This window comes from Phyllobates terribilis, unplaced genomic scaffold (genome assembly GCF_046119375.1).
Source record: "Phyllobates terribilis strain yellow unplaced genomic scaffold, ASM4611937v1 Scaffold_1__5_contigs__length_1240528914, whole genome shotgun sequence".
Classification (NCBI taxonomy): Eukaryota; Metazoa; Chordata; class Amphibia; order Anura; family Dendrobatidae; genus Phyllobates; species Phyllobates terribilis.
The window spans coordinates 110,488,574-110,516,235 of NW_027362761.1; the positions used below are offsets into that span (position 1 = coordinate 110,488,574).

General features: G+C 46.0%; 1 protein-coding gene across 4 annotated transcripts in view; it reads right to left on the reverse strand.

Annotated features, from left to right (window-relative positions):
- Positions 1-25,851, reverse strand: part of SLC24A2 (solute carrier family 24 member 2) — a 443,547-nt gene extending 417,696 nt beyond the window's left edge. Inside the window, exon 1 of one of the 4 annotated variants that reach the window (XM_073665915.1) lies at positions 25,706-25,851. The gene's annotated coding sequence lies outside the window, so the exon portion shown is untranslated. Of the gene's footprint in view, positions 1-25,089; positions 25,333-25,705 lie in introns of those variants that run through there. The other 3 variants (XM_073665934.1, XM_073665926.1, XM_073665907.1) reach the window with 3 other exon arrangements.
- Positions 25,852-27,662: the final 1,811 nt, after the last annotated feature.

Consider the following 27,662-nt stretch of genomic DNA (forward strand, 5'->3'; position numbering starts at 1 on the left):
AGTGCCGCTTTCAGTGTACCACGTGCAACCGGAAGTTACATCACTTGAATAGCCGAAAGCACATTACCGGAAACCAATGTGCGTTCCACCACATGCGTTCCAAACACTGCCGCTGTTTGCATCACATAGATGGCCGGAAGCGTCTAACCAGAGGAATAGGTGCATTCCACCAAATGCGCTACAGATGCCGCTTACATCACTCACATGGCAGGTAGCATATCACCGGAAGTCATTGGGCATTCAACCATATGCATTCCAGACGCCATCGCGGATTGCAGCGTCATAGGGCTTTCAATCAGGGGAAGTGTGTTTCACAGCGCATTACAAAATCAATCACGGCCACGGCTAAATTCACCATATCAGGTGTCTAAACGCACACAGCTATCTATATCAAAACCTTTTATTTAATAAAGATAGTGGGAGGGGGCTTTTTGTATCTACATAAAAAACATATATTATGCAAAAAGTGTACAATCACACTGCAGGAGAAAAGTGGTATATTGTGAAACACGGGGGTGGCAGCATCATGTTGTGGGGTTGTTTTGCTGCAGGAGGGACTGGTGCACTTCACAAAATACATGGCATCATGAGAAATATCATCATATATATATATATGTTGTGACAGGATCACTGGCAATGTATGTGAGGTGAGATATGTGTCACGGAGGTTGCTATCTTCCATGATGTGAAACCCAGAAGCATGTCTCCAGCATGTTAGGTGCTGAAAAGGTTAATCAGCCATCTTGGGTTGAGTTTCTTGTGAGCAGGTGTGAGATGGGCGAGATGCCTGCTCACCACATCTCCACGGGTATGGCTGGAGGAGATACAGTAAATGTTCAGCTACTGTTTTTTTTTCTCTGTCGTGTTGTTTGTTGAAGGAAGTCTCCAGACTGTGTGTGTGGAAGCCAGAGAGCTCCACAAAGGGACTTTTGGTGAACTTTGCTATGTTACCTGGAGAAGGCGAAACCCCGCTCACTTATGAACTGTGCTATACGTTACTTTTGTTTTGTTTCTCGTTATGCCGGAAAGGCTGTGTTTATTTCCTGGAACCCTGCAGTGGTTTATGCCGTGTCCTAATAAACTAGCAGAAGATTAACCCAAGAAGTGTTCTCGTGTCTACCTTTGTGAGAGCCGAGTGAGTCAATCTACCACAATGTGTATATATATAGATAGATAGATAGAGAGAGAGAGAGAGAAGCCTGTAATTTACATCATAGTTAGACCTCAACTATGAGAAACAAAATGAGAAAACAAATCCTGAAAAATCACATTGTCTGATTTGGAAAGAATTTTTTTTAAAATTTTGGTGGAAAATAAGTATTTGGTCAATTACAAAAGTTCATCTCAGTACTTTGTTATATATCCTTTGCTGGCAATGACAGAGGTCAAACATTTTCTGTAAGTCTTCACAAGGTTTTCACACACTGTTGCTGGTATGTTGGCCCATTCCTCCATGCAGATCTCCTCTACAGCAGTGATGTTTTGGGGCTGTCGCTTGGCAACACGGACTTTCAACTCCCTCAAAAGGTTTTCTATAGGGTTTAGATCTGGAGACTGGCTAGGCCACTCCAGGATCTTGAAATGCTTCTTACGAAGCCACTCCGTTGCCCTGGCGGTGTGCTTGGGATCATTGTCATGCTGAAAGATCCAGCCACGTTTCATCTTTAATGCCTTTGCTGATGGAAGGAGATTTGCACTCAAAATCTCACGATACATGGCCCCATTCATTCTTTCATGTGCAAGGACGGATCAGTAGTCCTGGTCCCTTGGAAGAGAAACAGCCCCAAAGCATGATGTTGCCACCCCCATTCTTCACAGTAGGTATGGTGTTCTTTGGATGCAACTCAGCATTCTTTCTCTTCCAAACACGACGAGTTGTGTTTCTACCAAACAATTCAACTTTGGTTTCATCTGACTATATGACATTCTCCCAATACTCTTCTGGATCATCCAAATGCTCTCTAGCAAACTTCATACGGGCCCGGACATGTAATGGCTTAAGCAGGGGGACACGTTTGGCACTATGGGATCTGAGTCCCTGGCAGCGTAGTGTGTTACTGATGGTAGCCTGTGTAACATTGGTCCCAGCTCTCTGCAGGTCATTCACTAGGTCCCCCCGTGTGGTTCTGGGATTTTTGCTCACCGTTCATGAGATCATTTTGACCCCATGGGGTGAGATCTTGTATGGAGCCCCAGATCGAGGGAGATTATCAGTGGTCTTGTATGTCTTTCATTTTCTAATTATTGCTTGCACAGTTGATTTCTTCACACCAAGCTGCTTGCCTATTGCAGATTCAGTCTTCCCAGCCTGGTGCTACAATTTTGTTTCTGGTGTCCTTCGAGAGCTCTTTGGTCTTCACCATAGTGGAGTTTGGAGTGTGACTGTTTGAGGTTGCGGATAGGTGTTTTTATACTGATAACAAGTTCAAACAGGTGCCAGTACTTACAGGTAATGAGTAGAGGACAGAGTAGCCTCTTAAAGAAGAAGTTACAGGCCTGTGAGAGCCAGAAATCTTGCTTGTTTGTAATTGACCAAATACTTATTTTCCACCAAAATTTAAAAAAAATTTCTTTCCAAATCAGACAATGTGATTTTCAAGATTTGTTTTCTCATTTTGTCTCTCATAGTAGAGGTCTAACTATGATGACAATTACATGTCTCTCTCATCTTTTTAAGTGGGAGAACTTGCACAATTGGTGGCTGACTAAATACTTTTTTTCCCCACTGTATATATGTGTATATATAATATATATTGAAATAATCCAACATCAAGAAGGAAAAGTCATGGAATTATGGAAATCACACTATTGAAGGACATGTTAATGCAAATAATAAAAAAATGGAAAAAAAAGTTTTTAAAATATCTCAATTTATTCAGTATCTAGTATGAGAATCACAAGCAGAAATGCATGCACTTACATGAGGTTATTAATGATTGTCTGAGAAATGATCTGTCATGCAAAGCATCAAGATACACTGCTAGCAGCTCTCTTTGCAACTACCAACCAATAACATCCCAGATGTGCTCGATAGGAGATGTCACGCTGGTGGGTGTGGACCCACTGCACCACGGATCGGGCTTACCCAGGCGTGGCGTAACTAAGCAGCTACCTGGTCTTCACTAGAACCTCTGATGGTGAGGTTAGGTCTGAGCTGCAGGTAGCCAACAGGTACCACTTCAAGATTGTCCCCGGTACTGCAGCAGCTGACCCCAGGGGTCAGGGCCACAGGAACAAACTCCGAGTGTCAGGCAGGACAGGATCAGGATCACTGGCAGTATAGATACTGGTGCTGGTTCAGACAGAGCAGGTTCATACAGAATGACTGTTTCAGACAGGACGGGCTCAGGATCACTGTACTGGCACTGGTACAGGATCGCAAAGCGGGTACAGGAACAGGGACCTGACAACAGACAAGTAGGTAGAAGACAAACTAGATACAGAAATTGCTCAGACACCTCCTTACAGGGAAGGGTGCCTTAAATACTTAATGCCTTCCAGCTATAGGCTGGGGACACTTACAGAATGTGTGTGCTGTCCATTTAAGAAGCGTGGAGCAGGGAGACCTGCATGACGTGCACGAGCCCTGGAACCTGGGAACTGCAGCAGGAGACAAAGCAGGAGATGCCGCTGAGCCACTGGTTGAGACCTCTATAATCTTTACAAGGCCGGAGAGTCACATGCTTCTGTTATGATCTGCTACAGAGACTAAGGAAAGACAGGAGATCTGTCCCTATAATAGAACTAAACTAGATCCCTACGATGTAACGGGGAACCTGATCCTGCGATCAGACCCGCTAAAGTCCTCGGCTAGTCTGTACGAAGACCTATAGATGTGAGGGAGGGATCCCTACAAGAACTAGGGACTGGGATAAGTTTGGACACCTCCTAGCAGAAATAGTAGCAGTCAAAGACAAACACACAACAAAAAGCATAGAGGTCAGAAGACCTAGCAAAACTAACAGAGAACGGCAACAGAGCACCAAGCTAGCTCAAGAGTAGTAAATACAATGAAGTCCAGCAAGACCAGGAGGGCGGAGCCGGATTAAATAGGCAAAAATGGTCATGTGACCAGCAAACTAAAAAAAAACTAACAGGAGAGTTCTAACAGTACCCCCTCTTCTAAGAGGATCCTCCGGATCCCCTATGCCCAGGCTTACCAGGAAACCTCCTGTGAAACGCTCTGACAAGTCTGGAAGCAGAAACATCATCCGCCCTCACCCATGAGTTATCCTCAGGTCCGAAACCCTTCCAAGCGACGAGATACTGCAAACTCCCTCTATACCGTCTAGAATTTAGGATGCGGGAAATTTCATATTCCCCGTCCTCCACCACCGGAGGAACAGTGGCAGAGGCGTCACCATCCGACACATCAGCTTTTTTCAACAGAGAAACATGAAACACCGGGTTAATCTTCCAGGACGTAGGAACCTCCAACCTAACAGCAGATTGGTTAACTATCTGAAGCACCTTAAAGGGCCCTACGAACTTGGGACCCAATTTTTTAGAAGGAATCCTCAATCGCAGATTCTTAGAGGACAACCAAACCATGTCACCAACAGCAAACAAAACCTCTTGCCGTTTCCTATCAAAGTACCTCTTAGATTTTTTGTTAGCCTCCTGAAGATTACCACGCACATCCGTCCAAACTCTCTCCAAATCACCGGAAAAACTCTCCTCCTCAGGCACAGCCGAAACCAATTTGGAGAATGACCCAAAAGACGGATGTCTCCCAGAAAAACAAAAAAAAGGCGAACACCCAGCAGAAGAGGATGTATGGTTGTTAAGAGCAAATTCAGCAAGTGGCAGAAACTCAGACCACCCCTCTTGATTGTCTGCCACAAAACAACGCAAGAACTGCTCAACATCCTGGTTCTTCCTTTCTGTCTGGCCATTAGACTCAGGATGATATCCAGATGAAAACGACAAATGAACTCCCAACCTGTCACAAAAGGCACGCCAAAAACGAGCCACGAACTGAGGTCCCCTATCAGAAACAATGTCAGTAGGAACACCATGTAGTCTGACAATTTCCTTGACAAAGGCCTTAGCGAGTGTCTTAGCGCAAGGCAGTTTGATGAAGGGAACCAAGTGACACATCTTGCTAAAACGGTCCACGACCACCCAGATGACCGTGAAACCTTCAGAGGGGGGAAGGTCAGTAATAAAGTCCATAGCCAGATGCGTCCAAGGTGCACTAGGAACCTCCAGAGGGCAAAGCAACCCCGCAGCAGGAGCATGCGAAGACTTGGATCTAGCACACACAGTACATTGGCGCACCCACTTAATGACTTCCTTCTGCCATCCAGGCCACCAAAAACTGCGACCCACAAGTCTCTTGGTCTCAGAAATTCCTGGATGACCTGCCAACCGAGACTCATGACACTCAACAAACAAATCTCTCCTAAAGGTCCTAGGCACAAACAACCTCCCATGGGGAGTGTTAGATGGGGCATTCTCCTGAGCTTTAAGAATCTCATGCTCCAAAACGGAGTCCAAAGCAGCAATCACAACACCTTCTTGTAAAATGCTCTCCTCTTCCTCCACAACACCGACCATGGGAGAAAAGCTGCGAGACAAAGCATCCGCTTTAACATTCTTGGTACCCGGGATGTAAGTAACGGAAAAATTAAACCGCGAGAAAAAAAGTGCCCACCTAGCCTGACGGACATTCAAGCGCTTGGCAGCATCAAGATAGATCAGATTTTTATGATCAGTGAAAACCTGAATGGGAAATTCAGCACCTTCCAAGAGGTGACGCCAGTGTTCAAATGCGAGTTTAATCGCCAGCAATTCCCGATTACCAATATCGTAATTAAGTTCAGTCTCAGAAAATTTTTTTGAAAAAAAGGCACAGGGATGTACTCCATCCTTGTTTTCCTGAGACAACACCGCACCGACCCCCACCGAAGAAGCATCAACCTCAACCAAAAACGGCTTAGTCACATCAGGCTGCATAAGGATGGGAGCAGAGGTGAACCTCTCCTTTAGAAACACAAAAGCTTCAATGGCCTCAGAAGTCCACTGAACTGCATTAGCACCTTTCCTGGTGAGATCGGTCAGCGGTTTGACAATAATAGAAACATTTTTTATGAATTTTCTGTAATAATTGGCGAAACCCAAAAACCTCTGTATCGATTTCAAACCAATAGGTCTAGGCCATTCCTGCACAGCTTGAACTTTAACTGGGTCCATCTCAAAACCTTCACTGGAGATAATGTAGCCCAAAAAACTAATTCTCTGTACAGCGAACTCACATTTCTCCAGCTTAGCAAAAAGGGAATTGTTCATTAATAACTGTAATACCTCACGTACGCTCCGCCAATGAGACTCCAGATCAGGCGAATAAATCAGAATGTCATCCAAATACACAACCACATTTTTGCCGATTAAAGGTCTAAGGATGTCATTAATAAGATTCTGAAAAAATGCTGGAGCATTGGTAAGACCAAAAGGCATAACCAGATTCTCAAAATGACCCACAGGAGTGTTAAAAGCAGTCTTCCATTCATCACCCTCCTTCATGCGCAACAAATTGTATGCCCCCCGGAGATCAATTTTAGAGAACCACTTGGCCCCCACTAACTGGTTAAATAAATCAGGAATCAATGGCAGTGGGTAAGGATTGCGTACAGTAATTTTATTAATCTCACGAAAGTCCAGACAAGGACGTAAACCGCCATCTTTTTTTTTTACAAAAAAAAATCCAACAGCCACAGGAGACTTGGAAGGCCTAATGTGACCGGCGGCCAAGCTTGTCTGTATGTATTCCTCCAAAGCCTTTCTTTCAGGAATAGTAAGATTAAATAAACGACTTTTAGGAAGAGTCGCTCCAGGGACAAATTCAATGGTACAATCATAGTCTCTATGGGGAGGCAAAATTTGTGACTACTCCTCAGAAAAAACTCTCCAAAAATCCTGAATAGGTACAGGCAATTCCCCTTTATCCACAGCAGCAATACGTCCGTTACAACACTTGTCATAACACTTAGGGCTCCAGGACTTAATTTCATTGGTAGACCAATCCAGTACAGGATTATGCAATTTTAACCAGGGCAACCCCAATATTACTGGAGAAGGCAAATTATCCAATACCACCAAATCCAAATTTTCTTGCAGAATACCATTAATAGTGAGGGGAAATTCACAGACCTTATGAGTAACACTCTTCAAGGGAGAGCCATCAACAGAAACCACAGCAATAGGGGATGACAAAGTTTTAGGTTCTAACCTAAGTTTTTCCAAGAATCCCCCATCAATCACATTCAGAGTAGAACCACAATCCACAAATACCCGAAATTCAATTAATTCATCCTGAGCAGCAGTAGTGGCAGATAGGAATACTCCCTTAGAATTTAAACAGGCAATACGGGCATAACTGACCATTTTTTTTTTCTTTCTTCATACGAAGCACACAGTTCTTAATAAAATGACCAGAATTTCCGCAATAGAAGCACAAGCCTTCAGAAAGCCTGCGGTCTTTTTCCTGAGAGCGGGGTGTCATCGCCCCAATCTCCATCGGCTCTCCATTGTCAGCACAGACCCTCTCAGGACTCGGAGCTGACATAGCAGAGGATTTGCTCTCATTAACCCTTGCACGCAGTCTCCTGTCCACCCGTATAGCTAATTGCATTGCCTCCTTCAAGTTTCCAGGTGTGGGATAAGCAATTAGTAAATCCTTAACCCTTTCACCTAGCCCTGCAAGAAACAAGCTTTTCAAAGCTAAATCGTTCCACCCCACCTGGGCAGACCACCGACGGAAGTGAGAACAATATTTTTCCACATTACCTGATCCCTGCCTCAAACGTCTCAATTCAGACTCAGCAGATGAGACACGATCAGGATCATCATACAACAAACCCAAAGCAGAAAAAAAACTATCCACTGATCTAAAGCACGGATCACTAGGTTGGAGAGAGAAGGCCCATCCCTGAGGATCTTTGCGCAAAAGTGACATTATGAACCCTATGCGCTGTGATTCATCACCAGAGGATCCGGGTCTCAAACGAAAATACAATAAACAAGCATTTTTAAAAGAAAAAAAATCTTGTTGTTCGCCAAAAAATAGATCAGGCAGACGTACCTTAGGTTCCACAAAATGCGCTCCAGAACAGCTACTCACGTGTTGTTGGAGCTCGGCCACCTCCAGAGAGAGTCCCTGCAAGCGTTGAGCCAAATCTTGAACCGAGACCATGATGGAAAACTGGAGGTCTTTCCTTAGAGAAAATTTTTTTTTTTTTTCTTTTAGGGCTGGACTTACTGTTATGATCTGCTACAGGGACTAAGGAAAGACAGGAGATCTGTCCCTATAATAGAACTAAACTAGATCCCTACGATGTAACGGGGAACCTGATCCTGCGATCAGACCCGCTAAAGTCCTCGGCTAGTCTGTACGAAGACCTATAGATGTGAGGGAGGGATCCCTACAAGAACTAGGGACTGGGATAAGTTTGGACACCTCCTAGCAGAAATAGTAGCAGTCAAAGACAAACACACAACAAAAAGCATAGAGGTCAGAAGACCTAGCAAAACTAACAGAGAACGGCAACAGAGCACCAAGCTAGCTCAAGAGTAGTAAATACAATGAAGTCCAGCAAGACCAGGAGGGCGGAGCCGGATTAAATAGGCAAAAATGGTCATGTGACCAGCAAACTAAAAAAAACCTAACAGGAGAGTTCTAACAGCTTCTTTTTAATGAAGAAGAAACTATCTCCTGCCAGTGAGGATGACTTCTGGTTCTGGATGAATCCCCTTGCCAGATTCTCCTTAATGTAATTGGACATGGCTAGGATCTCCACCTGAGACAGTGGGTAGATACGGTGGCAAGCCCTGCAGAGTAGATGGTGTCACTGGCAGCCGAACTGGACGTATAGGGACAAGATACCTTTCGTGGCAAGACTGTCCCCAACGAAGCACTTCACCAGATCTCCAGTCTAGGACGGGCTCATGAATACGTAGCCATGGCCGGCCCAGGAGAAGTGGATGTGACAGGCAAAGCAGCACATAGAAGGCGATTTTTTCCGTATACAGAATACCCACCTGGAGGTCCACCTGCTCAGTAACAAACTGAACAACTTCGGACAGGGCCCTTCCATCGACAGACAACACCATCAAAGGACTCTGGAGGCTTCAGATGGAAATCTGTTATCGTTCTACCATGGCTTGCTGCATGAAGTTTCCTGCCGAACCAGAATCTAGGTAGGCTGTCTTAATGAACCGGATAACTCCACATGAGATGGATATAGTCAGAGTCAACAGTGGAGAGGAATTACTCTTGTCCAGGGTAGCCTCTCCTACAGACACTAAGCTTTTCAATTTCCCGACTTCTTGGGAAAAGCGCAGATAAGATGTTCCGTGCTATCACAGTAGTAGCACAACCCTTGGCACAACGATGTTCCTGCCGTTATTCAGCCAGCTTAATGCGGTCGACCTGCATAAGTTCAGGAGAGTCAGCTGCTGCAGAAAGCTGGGGAATGAGCGGTCTCTGATAGGACAGGGCCAGACGCCTGTCTCCTCTCACGCATTCAATCTCTGGAATATTCCTGGAACCTGAGATTGATCCAGATAGACAAGGAAATTAGATCTCCAAGTGTAGCGGGTATGTCTCGGCCTGCCAGTGTGTCCTTTTATCCTTCCGGACAAACCCTCCCAGAAGGCGGCTACCAACGCCTCGTTCCAGTCAAGTTTGGAAGAGAGGGTGCAGAACCGGATGGCATATTGGCCTACAGTCAGACCTCTCTGACGCAATCTGAGGAAAGAGCATGCAGTTGAGGTGACACGACCCGGCTCATTGAAGACCAGCAGATTCAAGGTCACAGGAACCCCTCTCTCCCATTAATGGGTTGAGCCATGTGAGGGCTTCTCCTCCAAGGTGGGGCGTCAAAAATGCCACTTTAGCCCAATCAGAGGGAAACTGGTGGATCAGCAGTTCATAGTGCAGGGTACACTGAGTAATAAAACCATGTCACTGCTTGGGATCTCCGTCAAAACGTGGAGGAGCAGAAAGACGTGAACCAGCTCCAGGTGTATGAGTTGCAAACTGGGTAGTAACTGCCGAGGTTTTTGCAACTTGGACTTGTGCGGATGAAGCAGTCAGCATCACAGCATCTAATCAGGCGTTCACCTATCATAACTAGGACAGGATTTGATCCTGCTGATTTTGTTGGCGGGTCATCTCCCGAAACAACTCAGAGAGTGGAGGGGTATTGGGGTCAGCGGGGTCCATGGCCTGAGCAAACTGTGACACTGGTGGGTCACCTAAGCAGCTACCTGGCAAAACTAAGCAGCTATGTGGTCGTCACTAGAGCCTCTGATGGTGAGGTTAGGTTTGAACTGCAGGTTGCCAACAGGTACAACTCCATGGTAGTCCCCGGTACTGCAGCAGCTGACCCCAGGGGTCAGGGCCACAGGAACAAACTCAGAGTGTCAGGCAGGACAGGATCACTGGCAGTATGGATACTGGTGCTGGTTCAGACAGAGCAGGTTCAGACAGAATGACTGCTTCAGACAGGACGGGTTCAGGATCTCTGTACTGGCACTGGTACAGGATCACAGATCGGATACAGAAACAGGGACCTGACAACGGACAAGTAGGTAAAAGACAAACTAGATACAGAAGTTGCTCAGGCACCTCCTTACAGGGGAGGGTGCCTTAAATACTTAAAGGGTTTTTCCACGAACAAAAGATCATTTTAATCCACGGCTGTGTCTGACCGTGTACAGAACAAGGTATGATCATACCACATCTCCTGGGCAGGGGAGGAAGCAAAAGACATTACAGCAGGAGATCACAGCAGATTCATTTTGTGAGGTAAAATATTGTTTAAAACCCGGCAGGGAAATGTTTTACTTCAGAAAATTAATCCTCTGCGATCCCCTGCTGTAATATCTGTATAGTCTTTTGCTTCCCCCCCCTACCAGGAGCTGTGGTATGTTCCGTACATGGTCAGACACAGCCAATTATTAAAATGAATTTTTGTTAGTGGGAAAACCCCTTTAATGACTTCCAGCTATAGGCGGTGGACACGTCTAAAGCGCTGTCCCTTTAAGAAGTGGGAAGCGCGCAAGTGCCCTAAGCATATTGCCGGGAGACCTGCTTGACGTGGGGGAGGGATACCATACATGGATGCCGGCGTTACAAGAGACAAGTCAGGAGACACTGCAAGCTATTCAAATCATAAAAAGGTGTTTGTGATATCACACCACCGCTCTTAAAGGCGATTATGGTGCAGTGCAAAAAGGCAATAGAGGCTGAAATGGAGGTCTATCCTTTTCAGTAACGAGTGCCGCTTTTGTCTTGGACATAATGATATCCAAAGATTGGTCTAGAGACGAGGACAATGCCATGAAGAGACCCTCAAGAGGGAATATCACACTGGTCCGAGTCCTTGGATTATGGTGTGGGGTGACATAGTGTATGGTAGCTGGACCCCAACAGTCTTAATTTCAGGTACATTAATATCTCAGCATTACATTGATTTGAGTGTGTATTCATTGGTACAGATATTTCTCTAAAGTGTCCAAAAAGCCATTTTTCAAAACAATAACACCGTTGCTCATGTTACTGTTAGCAGTCCACGTTGGCTAAAATGTTCTGCCATAACCTGCAGTGTCTCACATCAAGCACATCTAGGATTTCATTGGCCAGCAACTGCAAAGGGAGTTACCAGCTGCAAATACTGATGATTTTGCATGGCCAAGTGCACTCAGCATGGCAGAACATTCCTTAAACAACCATTAGTAACTTTACTGATAGTATTCCAAGACGTGTAAGAGTGTATATTTCTGGACGTGGCTCTAATACTTTATACGGAATAAATCGCAATGTTTTGAAAATTTTGTTTCCATTTTTTTGGGGATTTGTACATTATTAACATGTCTGTCGATCCTGTAATTTCCACAGCTTTTCCTTCTTGGTGTTGAATTTAATGTTGAGAAATAAACAGTGCTCAGCATAAATGAGTACACCCCAATAGATTTGTCAGAAAACCTTTTAGTTTCCTTTCAAAATAGAAATTTTCTATTAGATAGCATACTACAAAATACTCCCAGAAATGTGAATAATTGATTGCAAACAAAATTTGTTATTTTGCACACCCAAAAAAGTAATTTTATAAAATTGAAGACCATGTTGCAAAAATTAGTAAACCCCAATGAAAGTCTTAAGAGCACATCTAAAGTTTAGACTACAAAATTCTAATTAACAAGAATTCAACCACAGGTAAGCCTAAATTATGCATTAAAGAGGTGTCCAGCAGACAGTTAACTATAAAAGGTTGCTACTTAACAAAGAAAACCCTTTCCCAATTCATGCAGTCAGTAATAGCACCACATGGAAGAGAAATGTCACAAGACCTGAGAAAGAAAATAATTTCTTTACATAAGAAAGGTGAAGGCTAGATGAAAAATCAACAAAGCTTTACTCAAAAGTCAGGATACTGTAGCAAAAGTGACACAAAAATGTAACAAAGATAGAACTAATATCATCTCACAGAGACGTCCAGGCTGACCACGTGAGTTAACCTCGAATCAGTAGCGTCTTTTGATGAGATGGGTTGAAAAAAAAACAACATGTAATTTCACTGCCGTTAAACAAGTAGAAACTCAAACCAGGGCGAGTGTTTTCCATGACAAAATATGAGGTATACTGCAGAGAAATGGCATGCATGGGTGTAATTTATGAAGGAAGTCTCTCGTGAAGCCCATGCACAAAAAAGCCTGCATACATTTTGCCAGGGCCCATGCAGAAAAATATGAAGACTACTATGACTCTATACCCTGGAGTGATGAAACCAAGATAATTATTTTTGGAACTGATGACTTCAAAACTGTGTAGCGTCGCAAAAACGTGAACACAAAGAAAAACGCAAGGGCCTACAATGAAAAATGGTGATGGCAGTGTCCTTATGTAGGACTGCATGAGTACTGCTAGTGTCAGTGAGTTACACTTTGTAACGGGTCCGGGAGGCGGAACCTCTGAGCTACTATACAAGGGGGCGGCCCTTGTAAGGGAGCGGGTGGCAGTCTCTGGGTGAACGGACAGGGAGTTACGGCAAGTGATCAGGGCAGTCTCTGGGTAAGGGGTAGGTACGACCTGTGATGGCAGAACCTCCGGGTAGGCTAGCAGGCAGATGGTAGACGTGTGCTCCCAGGTGAGCAAGCGAGAGTCTCTGGAATAGCAGGTGGTCACGGCACGTGACGGCGGAACCTCCGGGCTGGCAGGCAGGTAGGTAACGGAGAAGCGCTCCCAGGTGAGCGGGCAAGAGTCTCTGGAATAGCTGGTGGTCACCGCACGTGACAACGGGACCTCCGGGCTGGCAAGCAGGCAGGTAACGGAGATGCACTCCCAGGTGAGCGGGCAAGAGTCTCTGAGATAGCTGGTGGTCACAGCACGTGACAACGGAGCCTCCGGGCTGGCAAGCAGGCAGATAACGGAGAAGCGCTCCCAGGTGAGCGGGCAAGCTGGTCCATAGACAGACTGACCGGAGTAGTAAGGCAGACCGTCGGACCTCAGGCAAGCAGGCAGGTAGCTGATATGCGCTCCCAGGTGAGCGGGCAGGCTGGTCCTTTAGACAGACTGACAGGAGTAGAAGGCAGACCGTCGGACCTCAGACTGGCAGACAGGTAACAAGTATTCAGGCAGGAATCAGGCAGGTAACTGGCAGGTAACTAGCAGGAAACTGGCAGGTAACTGGCAACGGGACCTGAGGGCTGAAGCACAGGTGAGACACAGGTGCAAACAACATTGCTCGGGCACCTCCATTTTGGAGGAGGTGCCTTATATATGATGAAGTCCTCCGGCCATTGGCCGGGGACTCCTTAGGACGGCGCGCGCGGCCCCTTTAAGAGGAGGGGAGCGCGCGCGCGCGCGCCCTAAGCACAGGGGCCGGGAAGGAGCGCGCGCTGAGAGCAGAGCGGGAGGAGGACGCCGGGAAGGAGCGTGCGCTGACAGCAGAGCGGGGAGAGGACGCCGGGCACGGAGCAGAGCGGTGAGGGGAGCAGCGTCCCTGCCTAGCAGAGGGCAGGGACGCCAGCGCTACAGTACCCCCCCCTTTAGGCCCCCCCTTTTTTAGGCCAGACAGAAATTTAGCTAGGATGAGAGGGGCATGGATATTCTCCCGGGGCTCCCACGTTCTCTCCTCAGGACCAAACCCCCTCCAATCTACCAAGAAAAAGGTCTTTCCTCTTACCCTTTTGGTGGCAAGAATGTTCTCTACCTCAAACTCGTCCTCAGCAGAAACCGGAGCAAGAGGCGTACCTGTAGACTTAGAAAAAGAGTTAAGTACCACAGGTTTGAGGAGAGATACATGGAAGGAGTTAGGGATCCGTAAGTTGGCCGGGAGTTTCAATTTATAGGCCACCGGGTTGATCTGACTGATAACCTCCAGTGGGCCGATGAACCGAGGCCCCAACTTATAGGAAGGGATCTTGAGCCGGACATATTTGGACGAGAGCCAGACTTTATCCCCAGGACGGAATTGAGGAGGATCCAGACGTCCTTTGTCAGCGTGCCTTTTCATACGCTCGGATGACAGAAGGAGTGCGGACCGGGTACTCTCCCATATGGAGGAAGACTCGCTCTTGTGATTGTTGTACGAGAATTCGGCCCATGGCAGGAGATCCACCCAGTCAGAATGGTGAGCATTAACGAAGTGCCGGAGGTAACTGGTCAGGTTCTGATTGATCCGCTCCACTTGACCATTAGACTGTGGGTGGTAAGCGGAGGAGAAGTCCAGAGTGACGTCTAGCAATTTACAAGTGGCTCTCCAGAAACGAGAAGTGAACTGTACTCCTCGATCCGACACGATGTGACGGGGCAGGCCATGAAGACGGAAGATGTGGCGGATAAAGACTCTAGCCAGCTCGGATGCAGACGGAAGACCTGGCAGGGGAATGAAGTGAGCCATCTTGGAAAAGCGGTCAGCGACCACCCAAATGACCGTACAACCGGCAGAGACGGGCAGATCAGTTACGAAGTCCATCGCTATATGCTGCCAGGGGGCAGCAGGTGCTGGCAGAGGAAGAAGGCGGCCGGCCGACAGGTGTCTCGGAACCTTGTTGCGGGCGCAGGACACACAGGCAGAAACAAAGTCCATAACATCCTTGTGCAGGTTAGGCCACCAGTAGTGCCGGGTAATAAGCTGGAGGGTCTTTTTCTGACCGGCGTGGCCAGCTAGTTTAGACGAATGACCCCAGTGTAGGATCCTCTCCCGATCAGGTACCGATACGAACGTCTTACCAGGAGGGAGACAATTTAGACTCACGGGGGCCACCTGCATTACTCTGGCGGGATCGATGGGGCAGTCACGTGGTCTATGAGGTGGTAATGTCTCTGCCTCCTCCATATCAAAGACATCAGCACAAGACCAATAAGGAATCGGAAGTCCAGGTAGATTAGCTGGGATAGGAGAGGGACGGACGGAATGGACGGGAACCAGACAGGTTTTATGACAGTCTTGTCCCCAGCGAAGGACTTCTCCGGTTTGCCAGTCAAGCACGGGTGCATGTCTCTGGAGCCAAGGCAGACCTAGCAAGAGGGCGTGACAGAGTCCAGGCAGAACGTGAAGGGAGATACTCTCTGAATGCAGCATACCCACTTGCAGAGTAATGGATTCGGTGATGAATTGGATGGGGCGAGATAAGAGGCCCCCATCCACGGCAACAACAGACAAGGGTACAGCCAGAGGTTTGGTGGGGATGCGGTATTTCTCCACCAGGGACAGTGAAATAAGATTTCCGGCTGCTCCAGAGTCAAGTTGGGCTAGTTCGGAATAACGATTCTCCCCGCAGATGATTGAGACAGACAGCAGCAGGGATGGAGAGGATTTATTTTTGTCTAGATCAAGTCCTCTGAGCGAACCTAGACACAGGCGTTCTCCCGACCTCTCCGGGCAGGCACGGATCCGATGCTCCTTACTGCCACAGTAGAAGCAGCTCCCCTCGGCACGGCGAAAGTCCTGACGGGATTTGACCATCTTGGTCTGGTCGACCTGCATAGGCTCAGGAGAGTGTACCTGGGGAGAAACGGAAGGAGTGACGGGTTTCAGAAAAGTAGGAACCAGACGTGGAAGCCCCTTTTCACGGGTGACCTCTTTGGCACGTTCCTGGAACCGTAGGTCAATCCGGGTGGCAAGAGTTATTAGGTCATCGAGAGTGGTAGGAATGTCCCAACCAGCAAGTTCATCTTTAATACGGCCGGACAGACCCTCCCAGAAGACGGATACCAGAGCTTCGTTATCCCAGGCCAGCTCCGAGGCAAGGGTACGGAACCGTATGGCATATTGACCCACGGTGAGGCTTTCCTGACGGAGGCGTAGCAGAGATGATGCGGATGAGGTCCTCCGTCCGGGTTCGTCGAAGGCTTTCCGGAAAGCCGTGAGAAAGGCAGGCAAGTCGGACACCAGGGGGTCTCCTCTCTCCCATAGAGGATTTAGCCAGGCCAGAGCCTCCCCGGTGAGATGGGACATGATGAATGCAATTTTGGCTCGGTCGGAGTTAAACTGGTGGGACAATAGTTCAAAATGCAGGGTGCACTGATTTATGAAGCCCCGAGCCAGGACGGAGTCGCCTCCGAAGCGAGGAGGTGCAGAGAGCCGGGGTCCGGAAAAGGATACCAAGGTACTGGCCGTAGTTGCAGGATCAGACAGGGTGTTCAGGCGAGTATTAACATTCCGCAGATGACCCAGGATGGCCTCCTGTTGGGACTTCTGACGGGACAGTTCAAGACAGAGGTCCGAGAGCGAGGGAGCTTGGGTGCCACCGGGTTCCATGGCCCGAGCAAACTGTAACGGGTCCGGGAGGCGGAACCTCTGAGCTACTATACAAGGGGGCGGCCCTTGTAAGGGAGCGGGTGGCAGTCTCTGGGTGAACGGACAGGGAGTTACGGCAAGTGATCAGGGCAGTCTCTGGGTAAGGGGTAGGTACGACCTGTGATGGCAGAACCTCCGGGTAGGCTAGCAGGCAGATGGTAGACGTGTGCTCCCAGGTGAGCAAGCGAGAGTCTCTGGAATAGCAGGTGGTCACGGCACGTGACGGCGGAACCTCCGGGCTGGCAGGCAGGTAGGTAACGGAGAAGCGCTCCCAGGTGAGCAGGCAAGAGTCTCTGGAATAGCTGGTGGTCACCGCACGTGACAACGGGACCTCCGGGCTGGCAAGCAGGCAGGTAACGGAGATGCGCTCCCAGGTGAGCGGGCAAGAGTCTCTGAGATAGCTGGTGGTCACAGCACGTGACAACGGAGCCTCCGGGCTGGCAAGCAGGCAGATAACGGAGAAGCGCTCCCAGGTGAGCGGGCAAGCTGGTCCATAGACAGACTGACCGGAGTAGTAAGGCAGACCGTCGGACCTCAGGCAAGCAGGCAGGTAGCTGATATGCGCTCCCAGGTGAGCGGGCAGGCTGGTCCTTTAGACAGACTGACAGGAGTAGAAGGCAGACCGTCGGACCTCAGACTGGCAGACAGGTAACAAGTATTCAGGCAGGAATCAGGCAGGTAACTGGCAGGTAACTAGCAGGAAACTGGCAGGTAACTGGCAACGGGACCTGAGGGCTGAAGCACAGGTGAGACACAGGTGCAAACAACATTGCTCGGGCACCTCCATTTTGGAGGAGGTGCCTTATATATGATGAAGTCCTCCGGCCATTGGCCGGGGACTCCTTAGGACGGCGCGCGCGGCCCCTTTAAGAGGAGGGGAGCGCGCGCGCGCGCGCCCTAAGCACAGGGGCCGGGAAGGAGCGCGCGCTGAGAGCAGAGCGGGAGGACGACGCCGGGAAGGAGCGTGCGCTGACAGCAGAGCGGGGAGAGGACGCCGGGCACGGAGCAGAGCGGTGAGGGGAGCAGCGTCCCTGCCTAGCAGAGGGCAGGGACGCCAGCGCTACACACTTCAATGATGGCATCATGAAAATGTAATTCTGAAAAACAGGGTGAAAGTGGTTCAGTAGCCAAGTATGTCTCCTGATCTGAACACAATCGAACACCTGTGGGGAGTTCTGAAGAGACAAGTTGAGCATCACTCTTATCCAGCATCCAGGCTCTAAAAGAGGTCGTCCTGGAAGAATGGAAAAAGATAGATGTCGCAATATGTCACTAACTTGTTAATTCCAATGCTAGAAGACTTGATAATGTCCTTAAAAATCATTGAGTTCATACAAAATACTAGATGTAGTTGTTTTTGATGAAGGGTGTATTCATTTTTGCATCATCTAATTTGAGTAAAGCTGAAGATTTTGTAATGAAAGGTCTAATAATCTTACGTTCATGTTTTGGGTTAAATTTTTTTTTTATGAAACTCAGTCTTGTCAAAATTTTGGAAAATTCTTATAGACACCTGTCCCCTGGGCTTGATGTCAGATGACATTACAGAGCTGACATCAACCCTAATACTATTACCCCACTTGCCACCGCCCCAGAGCAAGTGGGAAGAGCCGAGGCTAAGCGCCTGAATTGGCACATCTAATGGATGCACCACTTATGGGGCGGCTGAGGGCTGATGTTATTAGTCTGGAAGGGGGGCCAATATTCATGGCCCCTTCCTAGGCTATTATTATCAGTCCGCAGCTGTCTGCCTTGTCTTTGCTGATTATTACATCTTTCTATCTATTCTATCTATATATCTTTTCTATCTTCCGTATATACTCGAGTATAAGCCGAGTTTTTCAGCACATTTTTTGTGCTGAAAAAGCCCCCCCTCGGCTTATACTGGGGTATATACTCGAGTACATAGAAATTCTGGTGGTGGATAGTGGTGGGGGGGTTGCAGCCGGGGAGGAGCGGGGCACACTCAGTAGCCGGCTGCTGCAGCTACCACATGTGCCCGCTGCTAAAGGTAAATTAATATTCACTCTTCTCCACTCCCATGGGCGTGGAGAAGAATGAATATTCATTCTCTTTAGTAGTGGGCACAGAGGAGCGCTGAGCCGCAGCTCCTGCTGACAGTGCCTGTTACTAAAGAGAATGCATAATTCACTCCTCTCCATGCCCATAGTCCAGGCGTGGAGAGGAGTGAATATGCCGGCAGCTCACATCAGTGACGCCATGCCATGCTGCTCAGATGCTGAAATGAGCTGCTGCAGCAGAACAGGACGCAGCGCTGGAGCGGAAGTGAGGAAGGAAGGTAAGTATAAGTGTTTATTTTTTTATGTGTGCAGTGATGGGGCCATACATACCAGGATTGGGGGATGAGGAGGCCATGCATACCAAGATTGGGGATGAGGAGGCCATGCATACCAGGACTGGGGATGAGGAGGCCATGCATACCAGGATTGGGGATGAGGGGGGCCATGCCTACCAGGATTGGGGATGAGGTGGCCATACATACCAAGATTGGGGATGAGGGGCCATGCATACAAGGATTGAGGATGAGGGGCCATGCATACCAGGATTGGGGATGAGGGGGGCCATGCATACCAGGATTGGGGATGAGGGGCCATGCATACAAGGAATGAGGATGAGGGGCCATGCATACAAGGAATGAGGATGAGGGGGCCATGCATACCAGGATTGGGGATAACGGGGCCATGCATACCAGGATTGGGGATAAAGGGGCCATGCATACCAGGATTGGGGGATGAGGGGGCCATGCATACCAGGAATGGGGGATGAGGGGGCCATGCACACCAGGATTTGGATAAGGGGGCCATACATACCAGGATTGGGAATGAGGGGGTCATGCATACCAGGATTGGGAATGAGGGAGCAATGCGTACCAGGATGTGGAAATTTACCAGTAGCTGCTGCATTTCCCACCCTAGGCTTATACTCGAGTCAATAAGTTTTCCCAGTTTTTTGTGGTAAAATTAGGCACCTCAGCTTATACTCGAGTATATCCGGTATTCTATTCTGACGGTTCACATTGTTATTTTACTGTACTCGGCTGATGAAATGTTGGATTTCCTATGAGATGGGTGCGTAAAAATCTAGCACCCATTGACTTTCATTGGTGAGTATCGGACGTTTTAGGCAGCCATAAGCAGCATGCTGCAAATTTTTCCTCACCCCAATTCCAGGTGAGAAAAAACTCACAGATGAGCCCTACCTCAATGAATAACATTGCAGCAAGTACATGCGAGGTTTTCTCACATTTCACTCGCCGAGTTTAAACGCTGATATGAGTGCACCCTTATGGTGCAATTTTTTTAAGTTTTACTCTTTTTCTCATCTCACCAGAATTAATACTGTGAAAGTTTATTGTTATAAGTTATTTATACTCCAAAATAGTGCTACTAAACATACTAGTTATTATCAAAAATAATACCTCATATAGCTAAATAGACAGAAAAATAAAAACGTTATGGTTCCTTGAATGTGACAATAAAAATGTAACAAAAAAGCTAGGTCTTGGAAAAATTTGTGAGATTTGATAATTAAAATGGTGGCCCTGGCATAAAACATTGATGACCTGTACTCAGGATTGGCAATTTATATCGGATGGTGGTCTGAGACCTGGGATATCCACTGATCATATGTTATTAGTTCCGGTTGCAGCCAAATGAAAACACTGAATGGAGCTGGACAGCACAGTTCCGTTTAATGTCTAGCTTGTTCTTCAGGTACTGCGAATTAGTTCTTATTCCAATGAATAACAGAAAACAATGAGGTCCTTTTGTATCTGCTATGTCACGAACCTACAGTACAGACCAAAAGTTTGGACACACCTTCTCATTTAAAGATTTTTCTGTATTTTCATGACTATGAAAATTGTACATTCACACTGAAGGCATCAAAACTATGAATTAACACATGTGGAATTATATACTTAACAAAAAAGTGTGAAACAACTGAAAATATGTCTTATATTCTAGGTTCTTCAAAGTAGCCACCTTTTGCTTTGATGACTGCTTTGCACACTCTTGGCATTCTCTTGATGAGCTTCAAGAGGTAGTCACCGGAAATGGTCTTCCAACAATCTTGAAGGAGTTCCCAGAGATGCTTAGAACTTGTTGGCCCTTTTGCCTTCACTCTGTGGTCCAGCTCACCCCAAACCATCTCGATTGGGTTCAGGTCTGGTGACTGTGGAGGCCAGGTCATCTGGCGTAGCAACCCATCACTCTCCTTCTTGGTCAAATAGCCCTTACACAGCCTGGAGGTGTGTTTAGGGTCATTGTCCTGTTGAAAAGTAATTGATGGTCCAACTAAACGCAAACCGGATGGAATAGCATGCCGCTGCAAGATGCTGTGGTAGCCATGCTGGTTCAGTATGCCTTCAATTTTGAATAAATCCCCAACAGTGTCACCAGCAAAGCACCCCCACACCATCACACCTCCTCCTCCATGCTTCACGGTGGGAACCAGGCATGTAGAGTCCATCCGTTCACCTTTTCTGCGTCGAAAAAAGACACGGTGGTTGGAACCAAAGATCTCAAATTTGGACTCATCAGACCAAAGCACAGATTTCTACTGGTCTAATGTCCATTCCTTGTGTTCTTTAGCCCAAACAAGTCTCTTCTGCTTGTTGCCTGTCCTTAGCGGTGGTTTCCTAGCAGCTATTTTACCATGAAGGCCTGCTGCACAAAGTCTCCTCTTAACAGTTGTTGTAGAGATGAGTCTGCTGCTAGAACTCTGTGTGGCATTGACCTGTTCTCTAATCTGAGCTGCTGTTAACCAGCGATTTCTGAGGCTGGTGACTCGGATAAACTTATCCTCAGAAGCAGAGGTGACTCTTGGTCTTCCTTTCCTGGGGCAGTCCTCATGTGAGCCAGTTTCTTTGTAGCGCTTGATGGTTTTTGCAACTGCACTTGGGGACACTTTCAAAGTTTTCCCAATTTTTCGGACTGACTGACCTTCATTTCTTAATGTAATGATGGCCACTTGTTTTTCTTTACTTTGCTGCTTTTTTCTTGCCATAATACAAATTCTAACAGTCTATTCAGTAGGACTATCAGCTGTGTATCCACCTGACTTCTGCACAGCACAACTGATGGTCCCAACCCCATTTATAAGGCAAGAAATCCCACTTATTTTACCTGACAGGGCACACCTGTGAAGTGAAAACCATTTCCGGTGACTACCTCTTGAAGCTCATCAAGAGAATGCCAAGAGTGTGCAAAGCAGTCATCAAATCAAAAGGAGGCTACTTTGAAGAACCTAGAATATAAGACATATTTTCAGTTGTTTCACACTTTTTTGTTAAGTATATAATTCCACATGTGTTAATTCATAGTGAGAATGTACAATTTTCAAAGTCATGAAAATACAGAAAAATCTTTAAATGAGAAGGTGTGTCCAAACTTTTGGTCGGTACTGTATATCCCACATGAATTTCGCTTCTTTGTGCCTAGAATGGAACAAAAATGGAATTCAAAACCCCAGGCGTGAACAATCTTTGCTTTACACTTGCCTAGTTTTTTTCTGAAAATTTTTGCTCAGCAGCTAATCTGAATTTATAGTAAGAAAGGTAATAAACCGACATATATTTCATCAGTTTTTCAATCAGTTACCAATTGTCCTTAATATCAGAAGCCACAATATAGTATGTTACTGCCAGCATATGATGCATACCATTGACACCAGATGGGTTCCAATGACTTAGAAAGGGATCCATTGAGGTTTTATCTTGGTTTCCAGTTGTTTTGGTGGAATAATGATACATGTAGCACCATTCTAGACAGCACATATGACCGAAATTAAATGCAACAGAGGCTAAGAAAGGAACTTTTAACACAGACAATAGAAAAAGAATATGATCCTGTAAAACTGAGGGAACTGAGTAGTTTTTGTCCATTAGTTGTAGACAGTCCATTAGAAAGCAAAATACAACAGTTTTATGTAAAGGGGTTGTCTGGGATAGGGAGTGTTAGGAAAAGTCATCAATATCAGATCAGTGGGTGTTGGACATCTTTCATCCACATGATCAGCTGTTATTAAGTTCCTCGGCTGCTGGAAGGGTACGGAGGTGAAATACCACAGCTCCATAATACACTGTGTAGTGGCTGTTCTCGAGAACAAAAAGTCAGCTCTCATTGAAATGAATGAGAACTGACCAGCAGTACCACAGATGTAACAGTGATCACATCTTCATATTCTTGCTATATTTTGAAAAGTTATCATTATTAAAGGTTATTAAAGGGTTTTCCCACGAAATAAAAAAATATATGATAGGTGGGAGTCCGAATACTGGGATCCCTCTTATCCTGAGAACAGGGGACCCAAAGACTCCTGTGTAACTGCGTGGGGGTGTGCATATGTGGCCATTGCTTTTTTCACTTTTCTAGGGCTAACAGAATGGCTACCTCCCTCAGTACCATAGAAGCAAATAGAGCAGTGGTCACCACCATAAGCTTCACCCTTCCATTCAAACAGTAGACTTTGAGATTGCCATTTTCATGATCAGTGGAAGCCTATAGCAATCATAACTACTCTGTGGAGACCTGACAAGTGTATTTAATGGGAAAACCTCTTTAACTATTGTTTAGTAAAGATGAAAGACTATCTGAATGGTAGTTGACCTGTTCTATGATAATATTTGTGATAATATATCTTATATAGTCATAATATTTGTGTACAATCATATTTTAAGATTCTATTTAAATATATTATTAGAACAAATAGTCTTTGATCTATAGAAATGTAGTACAATGATATGTACATTACACAAATCTCTGCACTTATGTACAATAAAATGTCAAAATATAGATACAGTAGATATATGTACTGCTTTCTGAATAATAACTAGAAAATGATCTCTTTTTACAGCGCATAAGAGGGAGTATTAGATTAATATGTATACATTCATTGGTGGATTTTTGACATTCAGTGCTGGAGCCTCTCTGATCTCACGTGGATTGCAGAGCACAGAATCAGTAAGCTACTTATTGACTGCAATCTGTTTAATCTTCATCTGTTTAACTTTTAGCTCGCACAAAGCTTCTCACCCATGAGGGTACATTTTCACTACATCTACACACTCCTTTTCTTTCTCAGGCAGCAATAACAATACTGTAGTCTAATTCTAATGAAAACGTGTTTGTTTTTTCATCAAAGAATCTGCTGACATATCATGAGAATACATTGTGATATATTCACCACGCATGACTCAAATCCACCAATGAAAACTTTGGTTTCAAGGGTAAAAATATTTTGAGGTAAGGGATTAAACGATTATTAATTCACTTCAGGTCATTCGTTCGTTGGACATCCAGGACAAGTAAATCCTGAGATTCAAAGTTCACATGTGAAAGCACACAGGCACAGAAGAACATTTTATAAAATATACATACAAGCAGATGGCTGGTTAGATCACTTCCACTAATATTTACGACCCTGCCTACCAAGAATAAAACAAAATTCCGCTTATGGTCATTTAAAAAAATGTAATGGAAGTAATTTTATGTTGAGAATAGACAGACTGATAATAGACTGACAATAGAAAGATATATAAATAGATAATAGTTATTAAATAGATAGATAATACATATATTGATAGAGATAAAACGAGATTGATTATAGATAGATTTGATATAGATATCTACATATAGATATGAGATACATAAATATGAGATAGATAATAGATAGATATCTGACAGGATAGATATGAGCTAGATAGCTATAATATGGCTATAGATAGATATAAATAGATATTATACAGATATGCTATAGATAGATGATATAAAGATAGATAGATATAGATAGCTATGATATGGATGATAAAGATAAAAATAGATGTGAAATAGATATGTGATAGAATTGATATGAGCTAGATAACTATGATATAGACAGATGATATAGAAATATAAAGAGATGTGATATAGATAGATGATATAAAGATAGATATGATATAGATTATGTAGAGATAGATAAAATAGATATGAGATAGATAACATATAAATGGATAGCTAGATGATAAATAGATCTGAAACCGACATACTGATAATAACATAGACGGCAATCAGATACATATATAAATACATAATTAGAAAATAAAATATTCTTAAAGTGTCCACAATGCGTTATTGTGCTGCATTTGTAAGATCCAGGCGATAACAAAAGTTGGGAGAATGTGCTGATTCGGAGTTAGTCCTACATACTACAGCTCATTGTTATATATCCCAGTAAACAGCTCTTCATCAGGACAGGCAAACAATGGAAAGACAACACTCACCAGTGACCCATGCCAGTCCTGGAAAGTCAGGGCAGATAGGTGTGCCTGGGCTGGATGCTGCTCATGGCTCCCTGCTGTAACCAGGAGTTGTCCGCCAGCTGCCTAGTATACATACAGAAGAGAGCAGCCTCAGCACCAGTTACACTGGGAATGTGTAGAGGCTGCCTCCCTCCCTCCCTCTGCCACACCCTCTGTATGTCCAGCTCCAAGCCTGATTATGGAGCATCAGCCATACACCTCCCTCCTGAGCCGCACACTGCCATTCCCTCTGTGACTTGTCTCTATGCATATGGGCAAACTCGTCCTCGCAGGAGTTCTCTACCTACTACAGACTGCCTTGTCCGAGAGGCTCTACAACCAGTGTGCTATATAGCTAGGTATACAGAGATTAGTGTAATGGCTGTGTATAGCAGGGAGGCATGTAACATTACTGCACGTCCAGTCATGCCCCTGGCTGCGAGCGCGTCCTTTCCTGTCAGAGGTTATCAGTCCCTGTGTCAGCAGCAGAGTAGACTCTCCTTTTCCCGCCCATTTCCAATGTGACGTTATTCCAGGGGACTGCGCTCACTTGTAGCTTCTCCCCCGTCGTCCTTACACTGAATCACACAGGAGTTACCTCAGGGTGACGGTCCTGAGTCCTCCATCCTCCTCTCTGTGAACAGCAGGTCACATTGAGCTCCGCATGTAGACTAATCGCTGCCCCCGTTCTCCTCGGACAGCATATTGCCTGGCTGTACATCTTGTGAAGGAAATGATAATGGCGAGGTTGCCATAGTTACAATGGCGGCATGTTTGAATAGGATACAGGAGGAATATTCATGCTTGTTGTGACCAGTCTCACAACTGTGCCTCCATTTAGTATTGCGGCCATGTATTATCACACCATCTAATAGGATAAACCATCTATACAATTTCAGCTCTAAAGAAAACAGAATAGCGAATTTGGCGTTTTACATGAGGAGCCAAAATAGACGCCACGCTTTCATTTCCTAGTTAGCTGAGGTTAGAAGCAAAAAATGTCAGTTGTATGATGCAGAGGTTTATCTAGGCTTTCTGGCACCGGGGGCAAGAGTTCAGTTTGGCGCCCCCCAAGCACATATGCGATTTGCACACTTAGTCACGTGCTGACGAGCTGCTCTCCCTAATTCTCTCAATGTTCAGTGAAAAACAGAGAAGCTCGTTGTCACGTGACCGTAAGTATGAAAATCACATATGAGTGAGGTATCCATGTGATGACTAATGGAACCTGCAAGCAGAGCTGAATCCTGACAGTGAGGATATTACACGCTGTTAGGATCGGCTACAAGGCTTCATTTTATAATTAAAGGGCTCGTCCAGGTTTGAGATGAAAGTCTGTAGTCTCTCTATGTGTCTGCAGGCTTCTGAATTCTCACAGCGCATGCACTACACACTTTTAGGATTCAACCTTGCAAAAGTATGCGATTTGTACACTTCTGGCCACATTCCAACTAGATGTGTCCGGCCTTGCTCAATTCATTGTCATTGAGTGAGGCCACGCTTGTCTAGTCAGCATGTGACCGCAAGTATACAAATCGCCGGCACAAGAGAATCTTGATAGTGTGCAGTGCGCACTGTGAGAATTCAGAGATCTGCAGTCACATAGAAGGACTGCAGACTCATCACAAACTTGGACAACCCCTTTAACGCTCCTAACATAAATAAAAATATGAGAATTAGTCAGTATCACAAAAAACATTTACATCCAGGTACCTTATGGATGACGTTGTCTCTGGAGTTGTTCTCTTTCTTCCCATCTTGTCCAGATGCCATGATGACTTTTCTCGTCTCTGCAGACTTCCATCTTCTCTGGTCTTCTGCAGCACATCCTCACACGATGCCCTTAAAGATAGCAGAGTTATTATAATGCTACTGAGTAAAAATATCTGACCTATGCTGAGCCCCTGAATAACTGATTGCCCCTCGCTATATTACCTTCCCAAAATATGAGACCCACACTGTTCCTCTTATGGTACATGCTCTCGACACTACCCTCTCCTTTCCATACTGGACCCGCTCTTCACACTGTCATCTTACACTGTGTACTCCCTATAGGGCCCATTCTCTATATTGTGACCCCTCATCACACTCCCCCTCCTTGGCATACTGCCCCCTCCTGGCTGTAACCTTACACTGTCACCCCATGCCAGCCCCCCCCCCCCCCCCCACACACACACACACACACTGCTCAGTCTCTATCCTGTGCCCACTCGCACTTTTATCCCCCCATTATTTCCCCCTCCTCCTCATAATGTCTTCTATCACATCACCCTAGCTCCCCATACTGTGTCCGTATACATTCCCCTCCTTCACTCCCCATATTGCGTACACACCCATTCTCTCCATTCTGTGTCCGCACCAATCACCCACACACAAAATCTCCCCCAGCCCTCCCCCCACACTAAATCTCCCCCAGCCATGCAATAAATCTACCCCCACACTAAGTCTTCCCCCAGCCATACAATAAACCTCCCCCAGCAATATAATAAATCTCCCCCTATAGTAAATTTTCCCCAGCGATACAATAAATCTCCCCCCAGCCATACCATAAATCT